Here is an 18,733-nt window from a genome sequence, read left to right on the forward strand (position 1 = left end):
TACTCCCAAAATTCTTAATTTTTTAACATGAAAAGAAGTGATTTCTTAACAAAAGGCAACATTTCCTGCCAGAACAAGATTGTTCCCATAGGACATACCTGTTAATTAAAAACCTTGTTTCTCTCTAAGAAAAACCAACTGGCTTGACCTTAAATTTCATACCAGTCTTTAAAGGTCTCTGCCTGTCAAAAGGAGAGGGATGGGAACTTGAAAGGTGGTCTCTTTCCACTAGTGAGAAGGGAAAACCTGCTGGGAGGAATTACTGCATTGTCTTTTTTTTTCCCCCCTCATCACTTGGGTTTCCTTGTAAAAAACAAACCAAGCTTTGCTGAGAGGGCCTCAGCAGTCACTGGGTGGCCAAGTGAAGCAGCAGAGCAGCCCACAAGCTTTTCCATGAGGCTCAGGAGGTCAAAATGTGCTGTGCCAGCCCCTCATTGCCCATCTCTCCCCAAAGGCAGTGGGAGCAGTGGGAGTGCCTGGGGAGCAGCACTGCCCCATGTCACAGGAGCCCTGGCCAACAAAGGTCCTCTTACCCTCCATGAATCAAGTCTCCAATGGAGCCAGAGGAACTATCACCACTATCACTCCCTTTCTCTTTTTAATTTTATTGTTTGCTTTAGTTTATTAAAGAAATAACTTTCTGGAGCGATTTATGAGTATTTATAATAACTTCTCGCCAAGTTGGGGACCACGTTTCATTTAGCTTTGAGATATAAAAAAGTGGTTGTTTACTCTTCTTCATTTGAGTCAAATATGCACTGTTTCTATAGCAACTCCAACACTTCAGAGCTCTAACTGTTGCACAGGCAGAAAGGGTTTAACCCTTGGAAGTGAATGAATCGGAATCCTCCCGGATCGATACCGAAAGCATCACCCTTCATCCTACCAGGCTGCACCTGAGCAAGGATGGTGCACAAAATTTCTCATTTTGTGAAAAGCATCCTGCCCAAGCAGGTGGCTCATTAGCTGGTGTGATCAGGAGAGGCAAGGGGTCATTAGTATGCTGGAATGGAAGACTAGGGTGATGCATCAGTGGAAAAAAAAGGTTTCAGCACTGAGAGCTTGCAGTGCTAAACCCCCGAATCTAAGAAGGGCACTTAACACGTGGGGAATCCTTCAAAACAGATACAAAACCCATCAGAACAACTTCATTTTTAGGATAACTGGATGCAACGCAAATCCCAGGTTGGAAACTGCAATACCTGGTGTTTACTCATCCCTCTACCAAGCATGAGCATAACATCTTCATCAAACAACCTCTTTGCTTCTCCCTCTGGCCTCACACCACACAACCCCTTTCTTTCCAAGCTGGACCTGAAGCAGCTTATGATGCTTCCCTCTGGTTAAACCTCTTCCACCCCCAGCTGGGCAGTACAGCTGTGGAGAAGAGTGGAAAAGATACCAAATTAATTCTAGCCTTCAGGATGGTTGTGTTCTGGATTTAAATGCTGTGGCTGAACAAATGGCTCAGATATGCAGTATCATACCATACCTGGAGATGAAAAACTCAAGGACAATCAGTCTGAGACTTATGATGCTGTCTTCACAGCTAGAATGACTTGCTGGAGAAATGAGCCTCATTACTAACCCTGATTTGACACGGAGGGTCCGATGAGGTGGGAAATGGGCAACGTTTCTGTATTTGCTGCTTGATGACTTCAGAGGCAAAGGCTTCCATCTTTTCAGAGTTCATTACCCTGCCCCAATTGGCAATATCTTTTGTGAAGCCTCGCTGGAAAAATAATGGTTCAGTAAGAACAACACCAAGCGGAGACAAGAAGAAAGAATATAATTTTAAAAGAACAAAAGCAATTAATGAGTAAAAGCATCTTATTTTTAAATATAATAGCAAGGGTGAATAATGAAAAACTGTTTTACATCTCAGCCAAGTTAAATGTGTGTGAGGAAATACAAATTGTTTCTCCCTTAAGGGAGGTGCGTTTTGCAGGATATTTTTTGCAAAGCAGATTGCAAAAAATCTGTATTAATGTCTTGCCACGTGTGCTGGAGACTTTGTTATTGTGTCAGGAGAGCTGCTGATGTTACCCACAGCCCAATTCAACACCTGGCTACAATGACAGACACCAGAAAAGAAAACATCAGTAAAAACTTCTGTGGATTACAGAAGCTGTGTTGGCATTTTCTGCTATGTAAATGTTGCAGATCTACCTGGTTGGCACCTGGCTAGGTTCTCTGCAGTAAAAACTCATAGTGGTCCTCAGCACGGATCTACCAGGGTTTGGTGTCACAGGCTTCAGACCATGCAGCTACACCATCAATCCTGTTGATGTTGCTGCCCTCTGGAAGATAAAATCTTGTTGACTAGTCCCAGGATTTGTTGGTTTGAAGCTAAGTGGGTTGAGTCCCCCTGGGACACCCCAAGTATCTGTTTGTCAGCCATGTGCCCATACCCCTATCACCACTGTACTCAAGTTCAGAAGATCACGTTGCTGCCTTTGCCCATCAACCTTCAAGAAACTGGTCAAATCACAACGTGAATATGAAGAACAGGCCAATGTATTTTTCAGGAAAACACCACTGTGATGATTTCAGTGACCATCATCCTTCTCAAAGCAGGGCAGTTTCAAAGATTGGCTTGGGGAAATGAGCTGCCTTCTTCGAAATCCTTGTGGAGAACTTCATTGCAAAAGAAAAAAAGAAAAAGACCCAGTGACAGCATGAACACTAGGAGCTCTCTGATTTATCCTCTCATCTAAACTGCTCCATTTCTTGCTCTTCAAGCTCCAAATTAGACAGATTGCAAATATACATGTATATACTCTAGATGGTAACTGTGTGTTTGTAAACACCTTATGTTCCAGAAATCAGGGAAGGAAGAGGATGAGAACTGGCAGGCAATGCACAGGGAGCACAGGAAACCCCTCCATCTCCTAACAGCCTGAACACAGGTACCCCAGGAATATACCACATCTCTCCCTGGGAATCACAGCACTGGTTGCTAGATTCCCCTGAGACTTTCTTTTCCAGGGTTCAGGCTGAGAAAGCGTGGAAACAGATAAATGATGTGGAGGGATTACAGTCAGCAGAAGGGCTGAGTGCAGCAGTGAGTGACCCTGCAGACGGAGACGCCCGTGGCCAGGCACTGGATTCAATCAAGTGCAGCACAGAAAGATTCTGGAGGCTGATTGCAGCAGGCAGGGGTCATGATGAGAAACAGTGGTTGATCACCCAGGAGGAATTTGAGAAGAGCTCCCTGTCCATGGAACCATCTTATTAGCATTCACAGAGAAAGCTTCCAGGGAAAAGATGAGAAAATGAGAGTAAAATGAATGTGCAAATAGATGCAAAGCCCACCAGTGTGTGCATTTTTATGGAGTCAAGGTGCTGCTGCGTGTGGATGTGCATGTGCAGGGGAATTTGTGCAGCACTCTCCACTTTCATTGCCAGCAAGAACATCAGTGCAAGACAAATAAAATGTCAGAGATAAATATAAAGAGGATATTACTACCAGAGACCCTTAAACCAACAAAAAATAAAAAGCCAACACACAAAGAGGCAGCAGTCACAAAATGAACACAAGTGACAAGATGAAACTGGCTGCATCACTGAAAAGACTTATCAATGTTGTGATCCATAAGGATGATAACAAAAATATCACATGCTGCTGGCAAACCAAAGTCATATGGAAGGTGAAGTGGCTTGATAGGAGATCTGTTCTTAAGGGGCTTTCTGGAGTGGAAGTTAAACCGAACCAAAGCATATGTAAAACATGAGCCATCTTGGATCTCTAGTGTGATCCTTTTAGGGCAGACCTGATTGTAAGGTTTATTTCCATCAAGTGTGAGGCACAGATGGTCCTGTACAATACACAGAGGTTTTACATTCCACCTCTGAAACCGTGAGAAAAATAACATTTCACTTTTTAAAAGTTGATTTTAAAAGTCAATCCACACCAAATGTTACTAAGGAGGATTTTTTTGTAATAGAAGTGGGCAATTTAAATGAGCATTGCAGCACTACAGCAACCTTTTCATTAAAACCAGACTTATTGAGCTTAACTGCCTATACACTAATTAAAGCATCTCTCATCCTATTTGTCCTGCTCAGCATTACACTGCAAGTTTAGAATGGGTTTCACAGAGCTGAGGCAGTGATAAGTGTTAATAGTATTCTATTATTTCTGAGGTACAATGAAGGTATTTGTTTGGCTGCAGCTGAGAACCTCCAGGGGAAAAAAACAATGCCTGAGAATAGTGGGAACATCCCTGCTGTGCTCTGAAGTCTGATCATAAAGCTTCTGACTACGGCTCACACAACAGAGAGATGTCCATAGATCTCTCTAGAAGCTGCATTTCTACATTGTGTCTCTCCAGAGTGCTGGACTTTGGGAGCTGAACAAGCAGCTGAGTGGGGAACTGGAAGGCCACAGAAAAGAACAGGGCATCAAGTTGATTCAGTGACTGGCACTGGGGGGGAAACATGACAGGATAGCTTGGGGCAAGCATGGGATGTGCTGGTTTATATAAACAGGGACCTTCAGAAAGGTGATGGAGACTCATGAGATCTACACAAAGGGCCCTGGTGGACAAGCAGCTGCCAGGGGACACCTCAGGACAAGGATACTCAAAGGCAGGCCAGAAAAACTCAGAAGGAAAGCAAAGAGCTTAGAAATTTGCCTTCTGCTGCCTGCAGCCCTGCAATGCAGCATCACCTGCTTAGAGCTGAGCTGCTGGAGGTGGGAAAGGCCGGAGGACACAGCTCCTGGTCAGCTGCAGACATTTGGAGAGGTGCTGCATTTTCCCCTGCCTCATCCCTCCCCTCCCTACCAGGGGGAAACAAGATTCAGTCTCTGTGCTGTCTGCTGAGGGTAGCATTATATACACACCAGACACTGACTATTAATTAGGAAACTATGAAGATGACTAATTTATTTTTTTAAAAATATTGTCTCTTAGCAACTCAGCTTCTCCAGCTCCAAATAAAGAATGAGAATATGAAAATGTCACATTATTTTCCACGGTAATTTTGAAATTTGGCTTAATTAAAGCTCATGTTCTAGCTGGATTACCAAACAAGTCACAAGGATAAATATTTCCTGTCCATTGCTGTGGCTTGGAAATAAGTCCTATGTTGATATTTCAGTACGAGACACACTTAGTTCAGGTGATTCCTTCTGGGATCTGAGCATTTCCACCACCAGGCCACCACGGAAGGTCCCTGGGGTCTCTAAGCAAGCTGTTTTAAGGGACAGCCATTCAGAGACCAGAGCTTGATGCTGGGGGGAGGTTCAAGCTGGATGCCTTGGCAGAAATGTTTCCCTTCAGGCTCTGCAAACCCAAACTCCGCTCAGGGCCTGATCGTGTTATTATTCCCATAAAAGCAAAGGAGGCAAAGGAATAACCACAGTTCTCTTGCTTATGGCATATGAAACACACGTCAAAATCCTCCCAGCTGAGGTTCACCGTGGTTTAAAATGGAAAAAGACACAGTCTTTGAAAGTTTTAAATATTTTATCTGCATCTTTATAAACCCAAGCTTGGATTGCAAGGTGCAAGGAGGAAGAGGAGCACTTTTGTTCTGGTAAACTCAAATGGAGTCTGTTTCTAATGAGTAGCAATCAAGAGACACTGCAGGGACACAGAACATAAAATAGAACAGCGAGAGAATCCAATGTGCTGCTATTCCTGTCAGTTCTAAAAATTAATTCAAAACTGCACCCATTACTAGAGTAATGGAAAAGTAGAGCTCCATGTCTGTAAATATTAGGACAGTGGCTGATAGCTTCATTTCCTCCCCTACTTCAATTAAATATGGCAGCTTACAGCTAAATTACACAATGTGACCACAGTTTGTAAACAAAACAATCAATGTTACAAATGTTTGTGCCTAATAAGTAAAGATAGTGCTGTACTGCTTAGAATTATGCCTGGTACAATAGCTGTTCACTTCCAAACAGGTATGTCTCTTCCTGAACAGTCCATTATTAATTTTCCCACTGCCAGGGCAAACTGATGTCACAGAAAGAAGCCTTCTGCTGCAACAGCTTTTGCAAATCACACCCGAAATCTCCATAAAGTAGCTCCCAGTCTGTTTCAGATCTAATTCTCCCAGACAGTTGTATGCTGGCAGCCTGACCCAAATGCTTAAAATGCATTCACGTTGATGCTTTAAACTGGAAAAAAAGAACCATTGAGTATGATAATCCCAGAACCAGGCTGTGCCCCATTGCACCTCGGTGGATTTGCCTGCCTGACCTCTTCTCATCCTTGTGTAACCCCAGCATCCCTGGTTCACTTAATTCGTAAAGCTTTAACTAAAATCACCACTGAAAGCCAGCAAGACAAAGCAGCTAAAAACGCCTTTATAGCTGCGAGAACAGCTAATGCTGCTTTGAGGAGAGACAGCAAACACCAGGTTGGAATACAAAGGTGGCCTGCTGAAACTTCCTCTCTGCTGCTGTACCTCACTGAGGAACACTCGGCAGCGCTGCTCTTTTATTTATAGGCTTGCCTCGGGGGAAGAGGGAGCCATAAACCTTGTGCAGGAGTTTGAGCACCACATCCACTACCCTTTTGTCTGCTTTCCTCCTCCAGTCTTCAGATGGTGAGTCTGGAGCCTGCTTGACTTACTCCAGGAAAATACCACCACGCTGTTACTGAGGAGTTGTTTAAATCACCAAGTCCTCGCCTCAGCGGGGGTGACAGGGAGACTCTGTCACCAAGCAGGAGATGCTGGGTTGGTTTGTTGCTGCAAGGGCTGGAAACAGAAGGACCCTGTCACACAGTCCTCTCCCACCACAGCCACAGCAGGGGAGTCCCCAGGGGAACAGAGTGTGTCAAGACTCAATTTTGCTGCCACCACGTTGGCCTCCCAAAGTGGTGTAGACGTGACTGGCACAAACCGTGTCAACACCAGACACAGCACAGAGGTCATTGTGTTATCTGGAGCACAACAAGCAGGACATCAGCCAACAAACCCCACCAGCACACCCACTGATGGACACCAAGACACCACAGTCTGAGCCACTGAGGACCTGGTGGCAACCCTTTGTCAAGCCACCACGACTCACTGTGTGACCACGAGGTCCCACCAACGCAAGCTGGCCATGGAGCCACCATGCCAAGAGGGAGGTTCTGCTGAGGAAAACTCAACTCTCCTGTCTCTCTGCAGCTCCTCACACTCATATTTCCCTGCCTAGACAAAGCCTTCAATACGTGGCAGGATGAAAAGACACAACTGGCTCATTTAGTAGCTATCAGAGGAAGGGATTTCACATGTCCATCACCAAACAGCTGCCCACCATCCTGCCTGACACAAAGGCAAGCCTCAGTACTTCCACTGTGTGCTCCAGCTGTTGCTCAGCTTTATTTCAAGCTCCAAGAGCTGGAGGAGCAGTTCTGATCATGTCCTGAGAGTTTCTCATTGTTTCAACTGAAGCTGTGATCTCCAAGTTGGGCAAGGAATGCTTTTGCCCATTCCAGGACCCTTTCGATGATTGTAGAGTTTGTCTTTTCACCCAATCAGACAGATACATTTTTCATATCTGTAAATTCACTTCCCCATTAACTTGAGGCCAAGGGACTAGCATGTTGTCTAATTCACTGGTTTTGTCACAATTTCATTTGTGGCCACTGAAGCCAGAAACAAGTGTCGGAGCAGCTTTCACTGAGTAATATTTCATATCAAGACAACAGGCAAACAGAGCAAAAGGACTCAAGATCTTAAATATTCTAACACATGCAAAACCATGGAGCACATCAGTGAGACCCCACTTGGACTATCCCATCCAGCTCTGGGACCCCCTGTAGATGAAAGACGTGGACCTGTTAGAGCAGGTCCAGAGAAGGGCCACAAAGATGGTCAGAGCACTGGAACTGCTCTTCTAGGGAGACAGGCTGAGAGAGCTCGGGTTCAGCCTGGAGAGGAGAAGGCTCCAGGGAGACCTGTGGCCTTTCAGTACTTAAAGGGAACTTAGAAGAAAAACAGAGAAAGACTTTTTAACAAGCCCTGCAGTGACAGGACAAGGGGCAATGGTTTCCAACAGGAAGATGGTAGGTTTGGATTGCACATAAGGAAGACATTTTTCTGGTGAGGGCGGTGAGACACTGGCACAGGTTGCCCAGAGAAGCTGTGAAACTGCTGAAGCTCAGGCTAGACAAAGCTGTGAGCAACCTGGTCTAGTGTCCCTGCCCATGGCAGGAGAGTGGACTGGACAGTCTTGAAAGATCCCTTCCAACCCAGTGGGTCTATGATTCTGACCTTTGAGCTACATTGAATAGAAATGTTAGTCTTGCCCAAGACTCAGCGACCTTAAATTCTCCCTTTTCTGCCTGGATCTTAGCTGGGGTGTGTTGGCACTGAAGTGAAGTGTACTTGTGCATTTCATTTTTATACAGTTGACTTCTCTACTTCAGTAGTTTTACAGCTTCCAATTTGACTTTTTAAAGAGGAGTTTATAGCATATCACCTTCCTCTCAAATGGATAAGCCTGCAAGAACTTTGCTGTTTGATTAAGTTATCATGCATGAAGAACCAGAAAAATTTAAGACAATTGTTCATTTAAATGGCTGTTAATTACATCCTCCTGACACAGTTATTGTACTATAAGCACACTTTGGATAAAACTGCTGTACTATCTAATTGAACTCAAAAATATTTCTGACATTTTAATGAACACACCAATTAGTTTTATTTTACAAGACTTCCAAATGAACCACGGAGGATTAGAAAATGACATTCAAGGTCTGCATATAATTAAATTGCATAACACAGAAGGGGGGAAATGTAGTGTCATGTTGAAGGGAAAAAAAAGAGGAGGGATGCATTAGCATTCAAGATGTGTTTGAGTAAATAAGGTCTTTGTAAAGGAGCCATTTGTCCTTTACCACCAAAGTTCACCAAAGTCAATGGAATGACAAAGTGTCATTGTCACCTGCCACAGACTGTAAGCCTGGGGACTCCAGAGCTGTTATCCTGTTCCTTGTCAGAGACCCCATCCGTTTCGATTTCACTTTTGGGGAAACTGTGCATAAATACTTGTGTAAGTCAAGTTGGCACTTCATAGAGCCAGTGGAGCTACACTGCAACGAGCTAGGCATGAGGAGACAGAGTTGTCAGGACTTCAGAACAATCACAGTGCATGTCAGGCTTTCTACATGGGAGCTGAACTGGAGAGGGACAGAAACTGAAGGCATTTACATCAGCTAAATTAGACATAGATTTCACACTTACCAGCCATCTGGATGCATTTGATTAAACCACTGGAGAAACGGGCCAGATCACACAGGTTTTCCATGGAAATAAAGGGTTTGATGTCACAGACCTCTCTCTCCAGCAGTAAACTCCCATCAAAAGAAGGAGCAGCAGATGGTCAGAGCAGTCTGTTTCCCAGTGACCAACAGCTCTGTGAAGCAATGGGAAGAATAAGGAAAGGATAAATGAAATAGACACACTCCATTGTATGGATACATTTTAGTAGGCAACAAATTGTGCCCACAGAAATCTTTGGTCCCTTTAGTCAGTAGTTCTTCAAACACCTCAGGCTTTCTGCTAAGCCTCCAGCATCTCTAGGTGCTTGCTGTGCTGCAGACACTAATGCCACATGCAGCATCCCAGCTGCACACGGAAGAAAACAGAGAAAAAAAATCATTGCTTCCTTGATCATGGAAGTCATCTTGTGAATTTATCACAGACTATTTGCTTCCTCTGTATGAGAATAACTTGGTGTGCTAATATTGAATTGGCTGGATTTGTCTTGCTCTCACCATGGTGGGTAGTGACAACATGAGCATAGTAAAGAGAACAGGAAAAATATTAGGAGAAAGGAAGTATCAGTAAACTTGGAACACAATTCAATTCTGGATTTGTGCAAGGTGTTTGACACTGTCCCACAGGACATCCTGGTCTCCAAGCTGACAAGGCATGGATTTGACAGATGGACCACTTGGTGGGTGAGAGATTGGCTGGATGGCCCAACCCAGAGAGTTGTGGTCAATGGCTCAATGTCCAAGTGGAGGCAGGTGATGAGTGGTGTCTCTCCGGGGTCAGTATTAGAACCAGTGCTGTTTAACATCTTTGTTGGAGACATGGACAGTGGGATTGAGTGTCTCCTCAGCAGGTATGCTGACCATACCAAGCTGTGTGGAGTAGCTGACACCCTAGAGGGAAGGGAAGCCATCCAGAGGGACCTTGACAGGCTGGAGAGGTGGGCCAGTGCCAACCTCATGAAGTTCAACAAGGCCAAGTGCAGGGTCCTGCACCTGGGTCAGTGCAACCCCAGGCACAAAACCAGGCTGGGGGGAGAATGGCTGGAGAGCAGCCCTGAGGAGAAGGACTTGGGGGTGGGAGGAGATGAGAAGCTCAACACGAGCCACCAGTGAGGGCTGGAGCCCAGAGGCCAATTGTGTCCTGGGCTGCATCACAAGAAGTGTGGCCACCAGGGCCAGGGAGGGGATTCTGCCCCTCTGCTCTGCTCTGGTGAGATCCCACCTGGAGAGCTGTGCACAGCTCTGGTGCCCTCAGGACAAGAAAGATCTAGGCCTGTTGGAAAGTGTCCAGAGGAGGCCACCAAGATGATCAAAGGCCTGGAGCAGCTCTGCTATGAAGACAGGCTAAGAGAGTTGGGGCTGTTCAGCCTGGAGAGGAAAAGGCTCCAGGGAGACCTTAGAGCACCTTCCAGTACTTTAAAAGGCCTACAGGAAAGCTGGGGAGGGGCTTTTCATCAGAAAAGATAGTGATAGGACAAGGGGTGATGGTTTTAAATTGAGAGAGGGGAGATTTAGGTTAGATATTAGGAAGAAATTCTTCACTCTAAAGGTGGTGAAGAACTGGGATGGGTTGCCCAGGGAGGTTGTTGATGCCCCATCCCTGGAGGTGTTGAAGGGCAGATTGGATGAGGATTTGTGCAGCCAGGTCTAGGAGGAGGGTTCCCTGCTCATGGCAGGGGGGTTGGAACCTGATGATCTTTAAGGTCCCTTCCAACCTTAATGATTCTATGATTCTAATAATGCAGTGCTCAGTAGCACCCACCTGAATTTCACTCTAGTACAAGTAGGATCTGGTATTGGTTAAAGAGGACATGTTCTTAAAAGGTAAATTGCTCACCGTCACCTCAGGGTAAAAAAAGATGAACAAGGTTAACCAGCTGGACTCTGTATCAAAAGAAATAAAAGACAAAGAGAAAAAGACAAAGGCAAGGATGAATTTCTAACAGATGCAAACTGCTCTGGAGGGGGTTGCTGCTTAGACAAATAAAGCTGCAGGATCTCTGGTTTTCTATGGAAATCAATTCATGTCAAAGGAATTACTCCATGTGTGCCGTGATGTGTGAGCAAGTCTGGACAACACTAGGTCCTGGCTGATGAGATGGAGATGGAGAGCAGGAACCCCTGCTAAAGGACAGGAAATCACAGGAAGCAGTAGAAGAAAACACTGGAGAATGTGAATCAGAGAGCAGGATTCTTTTCTATCAACACAGATGATAGAAAACTGCCTCCAGCAGCTTCTGTTTTGTGTAAAATAGCAAAAGAAAGGAAGGGGGTTCAGTGATCTATTGGACCTGGTTATGGGAAATTGGGAGTGGAAAAGCAAAAATCCAAAGAGGAAAATACAGCCAACATTCAAAAAACCCTTGTCTTGAAATTAGGCCTTAAGTACTTCCTAAACCATGTATTATAATACATATTTTCTTTAATAGACTCACTCCTTGTGCATGGTGGAGGGATGGACAGAGATTTTAAAATACTTGGAATTCACTGTACAGAATTAGGAGGTACTAAAATTAGACAATGTCTTACCTGTCCAGGCACATGTATATTTGACTTGAATTAGCTGTGGTTTAGCACATTTTGCCCCTTCATTTTCAACTCAGGGTTGGCTGCCTAAAACTGAATGTCCCCATTACGTTTGTGTTTATTTCTCACGCCTGTTTCAGCACCTGCAGTGGAGCCACACTGCTCCTCCACAGCAGCACGGCTGTCTAGGCCATTACTGGTTTGTCTAGACAATATGTTATTTACCATCTAGTCTGTTAAATAGTTACATTTCCCTCCTGCAGACCCCTGCCCAGCTCTGTGGCCACGTGGGCTGGGTCCTTTACAGACCCATCCTGTCCCAGGCACAGACCCCAACCCATGACTGAAGCTCCTCCACAAACCAATATTGAGGCAAAGGGGAGTTTTTGATTTCACTGGAATGAAAAGAGAGGAAACTGAACATGCAGAACACAGAGTTATGCTGCTTCAGCCCACATCTGCAAGCAAGGGCCAAGGACAACGGCTGGAAGGGAGCTATGCTGCTGGTAACTGCTGATTCAAGAGCACTTCGTGTGCTGAACAGTTGATGCTGGGAAGGCCAACTGCCCTGCTGGCAGAACTGACATCAGAGAGTGACAGATTCCTGTCAGGTGCCAGGGGAAGCAAGGCTGACTGCAAATTGCCAGAGGCAGCACAACTATCCTGGGAAAGTGTCACTAAATCCTCTTTCTATCCTCACCTCCTTCCCAGGCACCTGCTGTTGGCAGTGGCTGGAGGCAGGACACTGGGTTAATTGGATGGCTGATTTGATTGGACTGAGCTGTCCTTCTGAGATGACCATGGTGAGCCTGGTACCCCAATTAGTGCCTGAACTCACTGGCTGACTCACTCTGGTTTTGATGGAGGGGTCTCAAGGTGAAGTTTCCAGCCGTGTTCCATGCAGAACTGAAACAGGAATTCTGAGGGAAAGACTGTGGGACACAAAACCCAGCCAGCCTGGCACAGGGTGCTGGCATGTGCCAACCAGGGGTCAGAACCCAGACCTTCAAAGGTCAGAACTGACCCCTCTGCCATGGGGCTGCTGCTTGGCTTGCGTGGCAATGGCCCAAGGCTTTTAGGAAGGGAAGGAGAAGCTGTGATGGGGAGAGGCAAGAGGAGCAGCAGAGAGGAAGAGGCCTCCAGCTCATGCAGAGCGGAGTGGGGTCCCAATAAAATGGGTCTGGAGAGATGGGGCTTAGTGAAGTCAGGGAAAGGACACCTCCCATTTTCCTTCAGCACTGGCAGGCCTTGGACACCCTCACCACTTCCACTCCAGACCTGTCCTCCCAGCATTGCCCCAGGCAACAGCAGCCTGTCCCAGCCACTACCCCTGCTCTGATGTGACAGAGCCAAAGTGATTCCCACCCTCTCCACATCCGTCCTTCACTGCAAAACTGAATTGCATTTGTGCTGCCAAGCAGCCTTAGGCTGCTGCTGCTGACGAGACACTAGCCCATCAGAAAGCAAACCTGCTCATAAAGCTGCTCATAAAGCCAGAGATTGAGCAGATAGCAGGAGCACAAGATGAACACCAGACAGCAGGAGCACAAGCCATGTGAAACTTTTTTACTTATTCAGCCCTCCTGAGTCAATCTTGCAGTTGTGAAGGGCTACATTCATCTAAGGAACCCAACTCTCAGCTCAGCAGAAGATTCAGAGGCAGACTGCTGGGAAAGCTTGATAAGGAAATTAAGATTTGCAATGAAGGCAAGGCACTTAAAGCACAGAGTAACAAGACAAACTATGCTCAGGCACTGAGAAAGATTCAAAATACCCAAAAGAAAATTTAGGCACTCAGACTGTCCTCAAGGGAGCCTCTAAGAGATGGAGCATCAGTTCTAGGTGGGAAATTTCCCATTCCACTCTCCCACCCTGTGAGACAGTAAAGTCCTCGAGATTTGTTGCCAGCTGAAGATTTGCTGGATGACTCTGAGTCCTGGAAGACTCGTGCTGGTGAAGAGAGAAGTTTGGTTTAAATAAATAATCACAGTAGCTCTGTGCTAACCCACGAGAGAAGAGTTTAGCTTTCATTTCAGGCAACGACAATGATGGATATTAGTACCTGCACTGAGCCCATGAATAGATGAATAAAAATACATATAAAGGGCTGCAGATTTATACCTGTCAAACACTCAAATGACTAATACAAGAAGAACCAGGGGGGGAAAACAAACAAAACATGCAGCAGACATTGGCATGGGGTGGGAGGCTATTTGATTCTTGTCAAACACTCACAAAAGATAATAATTTAAGAACCAAAAATATGGAGGGAGGGGTTGTGATTCAATTGCAAAGGCATCAAAGAGAGCAGTTTTTTAATGCAGCCTTTAGTTAGGGTTTAAGAAAGCAAAGTTACTGTATTATTAATATGCCTCAAACAGCAGGAAAACTTGCAATTTCTTCCTCTACAGGCACCTGGTGTTCCTTGCAAAATAACACTCCGTGTTGACATCCCCAGTACTTGGCACAGGCTGGATGTCAAGAGGAGGAGCTGACAACAGAGGGACCTGGTGTGTCTCACAGCTGTCTGGGTGTAGACCTTAAAACAGAGGAAGCAAGCAAGAGGAAAGCTTTCTCTTCATGGACTTGGGCACCCATGGGGGCTGTGCTTGGCAGCACCCAGAGCAGGGCCCCACATTCTAACTGCTTCCCCACACCAAAAGGGTATCTTAAATACTGGTACATCAAGAGACCCAGGCTTTACAGGAATGGCCTGGTAGTCTCCAGCCCTCATGGACGCCCTCATGATCAGGAGGTCCCTCAAGTCAGATGCTTTGATTATTAACTGAGCACTTGAGGCACAGCAAAGAGACTGTGCCACCTGAGACTTGCCCAGCTCCTCAAAAGCAAAACTGCAACTCTTCTCTCTCAGGAATAAACTAATACATAAATCAGCATAGTACTCTTTGGCCCCCAGAAACATTATTTATTTATTTAAAATCAATTTGTGGAAAGTGGCAGGTCTCCCTCGAAACCTCTGAGCTGGATGAAACCAGAATCTCTGCGAAAAGATTGTTCCATCTAAAGATACTAACTAGTCTTACCTTTAAGGGCACATGAAGGTATTTTCAGATACTATCATACCTTTCCTTTTCTACATGTCTACCTGTACTTGGACCACCATACTTCTTCAAAGAAAAAAACTCCACAAAGTCCAACATCTAGATGCAGTGTTTCCTTTCTAGAGAAGCCTCTCACAAATTGCTTCAGATGGACATGCCAGCTCAGTCTGGGACAGCAAGTTAGGCAAATTCACTGTCCTTATGAAAGTTTTCTTTCCTTCCTTAGTACTGAAAAACACTATTATAAAACTAACAGAAGTTTTAGCAATGATAGTTTTTTAAAAAGGCCTCTGCTTCATTCTATTAATGCATGACAAAAGCAGGGTCAGACTGAACAGATTCAAATTCTGCACAGAATTGCCCACTGCCTTCTCGTCCAAAGTACTCACCTTAATAAGAAAATGCAGAAGAATTTTTCAGGTGGAGACACAAGCAAATAATTCTTCTAGTTAGTGGCAATACAGGTTTTGAGATTCACTCTGCAAGAGGCAGCTGTCAAATTAACAAATGTAGTACTGAGCGAGAAGAGTGTTGTGATGCTTGAACCTTGTTCTGATCCCTGCAACAGGCTGGAGGGTTGTGCAAAATGTATGTTTGAAAGCCTTGGAGCATGGGATTCTTCCCTTTGTTATGCACTGGGATTCAAGTGCTGAGGAAGAAAAAACTCCTCACGGCCCTAAGGAATCCTCTTCTCTGGTGAAGTACCTGCCTTGCCTTTGAGTGGAAAGTGTAATGGGGAAAAAGAGAAGTTGCAGTAAAAAGTTCGCTGAAAAAGTCTTCTCAGAAAGGTTTTCTAATTTCTATCCAACAGCAGGATGAGAAGGGGGGTGGGGAGAGTCACCAGGAGTATTTTGTGAAAAACTGGAAGCTGAGCAGATTCAGCAGATCCCCTTGTGCTTGTTCCTGGAAGTCGATGATGCCCTTTTCAGTTCATCACGTCCAAGTCACACTCCGAACAAGGGAACACACACTGGTTTCTTCTTCCCTTTGCACTCTCATTCTGCAGCCACATTTCCTATCGGTATTTCATTAACTGGAAGTGTTCATTTTCACTTTAGTTTCCCCAGGATAAGCATTTTGTCTGATCCTGATGGGGCACCCCCCTGTAAAGCCCGTGGAGTGAAAATCCACAATGCCTAAACAAGGCTCTGCTGAGCTGCTTTCTGGTCACTTGTCACCTGGAAATTTGGAATTGCAGAAGTGTGGGACGTGCAAGGAAGATAGATGGTTGAATTTTTAATGAGCAGTCCTTCAGTATTTACTTGGTTAAAAGACAGTGGGTGCTTTATCTTGCCTGTCATAACAAATATGTTCCTTCTGGCAACTCGGTGTCTTGTGTTTAACACTATATTGACAAATGTACCTCTTCCCCTGCTGTGGTGAGTGCAGGCATAATTTTAAAGGGAACAGGCCTGTAGGTTAACTGTTGTGTTTTTTTTTCCTCTCTTCTTCTTTGAATTTTATTAATGCAATGCCTGTCCTAGAGCTGAAGACAACTCCTGCAGTTTAGGTCTAAAACCCCCATTCCAAGGCATGTCAATACTGTCCCTATAAATTCTCAGCTTCACTCACTGCTCAATAGCATAACCTTTCTGTTTCAACTGACTGAATGCACAAGTCCTGAAGTCAGACAACAAGCAGCAGCTTCTCAGCCAGCCTTGCAGCCAAGAATGCCTTTGCCACTCTAAGGATGAGGACAAAGGGAGCTCTCCTTCTATGTGGGGCTTATCCAAAGGATTCCTCCATCCCTTTCCCAAGCATCATCTTGCCTGCAGACCCCCAGAAAGAGGCTGAGTGGACTCAGATAAGTCAGGGCTGTGAAGAAAAAAAAAAAAAGATCTTTTCCTCCTGCCTTACTGTTCTTCCATCAGGTTTCCCCTTTCCACTGGTGTGCTTTCTATGAGCTGGAGCACCTTGGTCACATAGATGTGGCTGCAAGAAAGGACAGCAGAAACTGATGGTTCTCAGCTTTCTGAGACACCTCAGCAGTGATGGATGGGCATCATTTTTCCAGACATTATTTCCCACTATTTTGTGGGGATGTTGGCAACTCAGAGGAGAGTTAAGAGTGGATTCATTGAGCAGTATTTCCTCCTTTCACAATCCATCTCGAGATGACAACCCAATTTTCAGGTCAAGAGAAAAATTCTTAAAGTTACGGAAAAGTCACAGATGACAAGAAAAATGAGTGCAGGAGATGGCAGAAGAAGGAATGGATCTAGCATGGGGTTTATGGATAGGACATACAGGACATGACAGGGGGAAAGAACACAGTATGGGAGTCATGATGGAGCAGTGCAACGGTAAGTTTGCTTGTGCACAACCAGCTCTGCTTCACTTACAGATCACACAAAAATGCACAGACATTCACTTCTCCAGTCTTCTGACAGCAGCAATAATACAAAAGTACATCTATGAGTATTTCATCTTTCCCCCAAGTCCACCCAGATTCACTATTTATCATCATTTATTTCAGTAAACAGAAGCCACACCCAGGCCAATTATCTTGCTGTCACCACTTGTAAATGGTGTTTGGGTATCATGGGATTCCTGCTCAGGAGCATTGTTTGGATTTTGAGTCCTCTAATCTTTATCAGATATTACACACCACTCATCACTGTCAGCACCCAAAGCAACATCAGCATCTGTGCCATTACTAACAGGACCTTCTTCAGCACGTGAATCATCCTGCAGCTTATCCTCTGGATTCAGACCTGCCTGAAAATATTAACCCCAGATGACTCTCCGGATGGCAGCTGTTCACCACCCTCCATGGAATATGAGGGAATGGTTTTATGAGTAATAACATTAACTAGCTGGAATGGCTTAAAAAGTTTTTCATAGCAACAACTCTTGTGTGGTCCAACAAGACTTTCACCAGAGTCAATACGAAGAGCACAGTTCCTGCCTAATGATGGAAGAAACAGGCAACACCATTTCCAGAAACGCTCTGTAATGAAATCTTCTACCACATGACCCAGGTTTGGTAGCAGGTGGGAAGTAACCACTGTGCCTGGCAAACCATCACCTTGCAAAGTGATATTCTTCCACACAGCTCAAACACATCCAATCTAGGGCCCTCCCTACAATTCTAATTGCAGTGTGCAAGTCCAAGCCTAAAAAAACTTCAGGCACCCTGCTTCAGTAAAATAACAGACCCTGTCAATGTCTCCTTGCTCACATTAGATGCAAATAACATACCAATTTCCACACCACCTTTTTTTGCTTCTGGTCATCTGTCAGGCTTTAATCCTGCCTCAAAATAAAACTGTTTTATTAAACAAGAGGAGATAATTACAGCAGTGCCAAAGCCTGCTGAAGCACACACAGTGTGAGATTAGGGTGACTGATTGCAGCAGAGATTGTGTATGAGAAATAAATATGCCTCTGATTATAAAAAAAAGGAACCATTGATAACAGTTTTTCATCTTAATAACTTTATCAAAAGGGATATTAATGGTGTGAAAAAAAAGGCAGAGCTTATCAGTGGTAATGTGATGTTCTGGTTTGCTCCATGTTTGTGAATTAATTTAATTATAAAAGTTTCTTTCCTCAATCTCTTTACATTTCCCTATGAAGGCCAAACGGAGGAGAAGAAGGGGACAAAAACAAACCACTTTGGAAAAATCAAACTCAGGATGCTTTAGGTTTGGTTTCTATTACCCAACAACCAAACAAAAAGGAGATTTTAAAATTGAAAGTTTTGATCCTGTTTATATCCAGAAAAAGGAATGCAAAATTCCCCAGCTTTAAAGAAATCGAAACCCCTAGTTTTAGCCTGAGAAATATTATAAACCTGTAAATCTTGGTTTGGGTTTAACAGGTAAACTGCCTGTGATGGCTTCCTTTACCCTTTCCTTTTAAAACCACCTATGCCAATAGAGGTGGAAGTAGAGCCTGTATAATTTTCCTAACAAT

This window comes from Apus apus, chromosome 7 (assembly GCF_020740795.1).
Source record: "Apus apus isolate bApuApu2 chromosome 7, bApuApu2.pri.cur, whole genome shotgun sequence".
NCBI lineage: Eukaryota > Metazoa > Chordata > Aves > Apodiformes > Apodidae > Apus > Apus apus.